Below are 3,293 nucleotides of genomic sequence, written 5' to 3'. Positions count from 1 at the left end.
CTCTCCACAGAGCAGACAGCCCGATGCAGGGCTCGATCCCAGGACCCTGGGATCCTGACCTGAGCCGAAGACAGAGGCTTTAACCCACTGAGCCACCCAGGCGCCCCTGAACATAAGAATTTTTAAGGCCATTCCTCCTTGGAGCGATGTCTAATATGTAAGTGTAGCTGAACTCAGGGAAGGTGAAGGAAAGGATGTAAATGAACCTGCATTTCTTTCATTTCCAAACATCTCAAGAAATTGATTCTGCCCATTTGAACTATGTTAGTGGTTGTTCTTGTTTTCTAAAAAGCTGATATAAGTATTCCTCCTGGAAGATTTTTCCCTCTATTTACTTTACTCCAGAAAACATATCTTTCTGTTTTGGCTGATTTCTTAGGGTGCATCCAAAAATCGTAGTATAATTTCTTACAGAGTTCAAAACGATTTCTGTCTTTGCCCTGTAGAGCTCCCTTAAGTCTTGCGGTCTTTGGTAGAATCAGGGCACCTGATATTTGTCCCCATCTTTATCATGTTTTCCACTTTGTCATCTGTTTTCTATCCACCATTCTTTTCTCTGGAGAGGCCGGCACCAAACTGGTTTGATTTGGGAATATTATCATTTGTTAATAATGTGTTTAAGTTTTTCTCACATGATTTAAGAAGGTAATTATAACATATCATCTCAGGGTAATAAAAATGTACAATACACATTAAGTGAAGTTTTATTCTAGCCTTTAGCAGCCTTGAATTCCTTCCAGGATTTTTAGGGGAAATTTTCACCCCGAGGGGCAGGGGAACTTGGCATAGAACATCCATTAAGTATAACGAGAGTCTGGTTCCCAGTAAACAGCAATGAGAACTTGCCTTCAAAAACTCCCTTTGATTTCACTTCAACAGATAGAAAAAAAAAAAAAATTATGCTTTGTGTTTTTCGTCCTCAGTTTATGATTGGACAGGAAATAGAATCCATGTTTTATAAAGTAGCTGGTAAGTCGTTTGCCCTGTACTTTGTGTTCCAATTTACTAAAACTCATTGTTTTTCATAGATATGTCATGAATTGAACAGAACCGTGATAAACATTCTCTTTTAGCAACTCATGCGTGATTTTCCTCGGTCTTCAGTGCCTCCCACGCCCTGCTAGTTGGTGTGACTTTGCCACGGAGAGGCTAGCGGGGTGCAGGATGGAGGCGGACGAGAAGAGCGAGGGGGCTCCTGGTCTCCCCCCCCCCGAAACACAGGAGTTCACATCGGAAGGAACATTGTTCCGTCAGCCTCATTCTTAGCATTTTTGCAACAAACCTAAGTGCCTGTGAAATTATGCTTCTAACGAACTTTCATCTAATTTTATAAAAAGTCATGTTAAAATGGCTGATCGAGTAGTAATGAAATCCAGGAGAGACTTCATCCTAAGGAAGAAGGGCAGGTTTGGATCCCCCCTCCCCAACTTGGTACTCTAGAGCTGAGCCCAGAAATACCCTCCATCAATACCTGAGATTATGTTCCTACAGTTTTAATTTTTTGCAGCTTGAGCTGTTAAATGGACTTAAGTGATCCCAGGATTGGGAGTGATGAGAGGATTCAGAGTATGATATAACGGAGGTAATGGAACTTTGAATATGAGCAACATTTTTTTTTTTTTTAATTACAAAGCATAATAGTCTTCCTTTGACTGGCATGATTTGGGAGTTTGCCAAAATTATTTCTACATATGTCTGGAAATGTAAAAACTAGAAAGTAAAAGGAACCAAACAGTCTTTATCTTTTCCTTCTCTTGCTATCCTTTCCAACAGATTTTTTTCTTTTTTTTTTTTTTCCATGTAAATATTTTGTTTTAATAAATAAGACCTACTCACGGCTTAGATTTTAAATCACATTTACAGATGAGGAGCACTTCTAGGCCCAAACAGTTTTACAGTGAAGCTACTATTGCAGGTAGGAATGCATGCTCCCCACGCATCTGCAGCTTAAAGAGCAGAGACTGAATGTCAAAGAACACCACACACTTCACCCTCTAGGCTAGAGAACTGATAGCAGAAGACGAGAGAAGAGCAGAGACCCGGTGAAGCTCCAGTAACCACCATCTGATACACTCACCTTCATGCTACAAAAGCAAATATAAGTCAAAGCTAAGGAGGAGGTTTCCTGATCATAGTAAGTGAAACTTTCTCATATTAACAATTAGGCCAAGGGCATTAGCTACAGAGAGGATCCACTGATAAATACATAATATTAGAAGAGTGAAGAGGAAGCCACACAGATATCTTGTTTCTTCAAATATCAGAAACTTCCACATGACAGGAAAGCAGTGCATGAACTCCACCTTGCCTAAAGGTTTAGTCCAAAAACTTCCTGTTGGCATTTGCACCAAATAAGGCGCCCCGTACTTCTGGCATCATCTGCTGGGCTATGAGATCCAGACGGCTTTCTAGAGTATTGGAAACTTTTATTTTACGATCCCCATTATAGATCTCAACTCCACCAGCTATTTCCTCAGGCAGGTAGGCCTCCTGATCAATTTGGACATCAACATCTTTTTTGGTGGCAATTTTATACATTGGAATCGCTTTCTGCACTGCAGCCTTTACCAGAGGGAAATCCTGCTTCCTGCAACGAGCAATCATTCGGGGCTCCAACAATTGGTACAAATCCTGGAGGACCAGTCCATCCAAGCAGCACTTGGTACCTGGTTGTATCTTTTACCACTTTGCTGAGTCTCTGTTTTGCTTCATTTAGTAGGTCTGTAATAAGGTCATCTCTTGCTCTGAAGACTTTGAGCCTTGCTTGATTCATCAAATTAGACATCTGGATTTTCTTCTGCTGCTCAATCTGCTTTTCTTTCTTCTCGTAGTATTCCATAATCTTCAGTCTTTGGGTTTGCACAAGACGACCTTTCTCAATGTTGAACTCTTCCTCAGCCTTCGCATCAATTTCCTCTGCTTTCTCATTGGCTTCTTGTTCAATAAAAGCCATCATATGCTTAATCTGCTTTTGCACGTCAGCATCGCTGAGGGCCATAACGAAAGCTGGGCTAGGCCGGAGGCCCCACTGGCTCTACCTTACACTGGAAGGTGGCAGCGCAACCAAGAGCAGATTTTTTTCTTTTAAAGGAATACCTAAATAGTCAGTTGAGGGCTCAGGAGAAGGAAAGCAAATAGTAACTTTTAAAGTTTTTAAAATAATAATAATAATAATAAATCTATAAATAAAATTTTAAAAGAAGCAAAGGGACACAAGACACGTTTTGCAGGTAATGGATATGTCTACTTTCTGTGTGTTAATGGCCTCAGAGAATCACAGATGCATGCATATG

General features: G+C 40.6%; 1 pseudogene across 1 annotated transcript; it reads right to left on the bottom strand.

Annotated features, from left to right (window-relative positions):
- Nucleotides 1–1,801: 1,801 nt before the first annotated feature.
- LOC309868807 (V-type proton ATPase subunit E 1 pseudogene) lies at nt 1,802–3,065 on the bottom strand (annotated as a pseudogene). The gene has a single exon. The product of its transcript is annotated as a V-type proton ATPase subunit E 1 pseudogene (transcript).
- Between the last annotated feature and the right edge of the window lie 228 nt (nt 3,066–3,293).

The sequence above is a fragment of the Mustela nivalis genome (assembly GCF_964662115.1).
Source record: "Mustela nivalis genome assembly, chromosome: 7".
NCBI lineage: Eukaryota > Metazoa > Chordata > Mammalia > Carnivora > Mustelidae > Mustela > Mustela nivalis.
The sequence above is the reverse complement of the archived record's forward strand: the minus strand, read 5'-3'. Positions and strand labels throughout refer to the sequence as shown.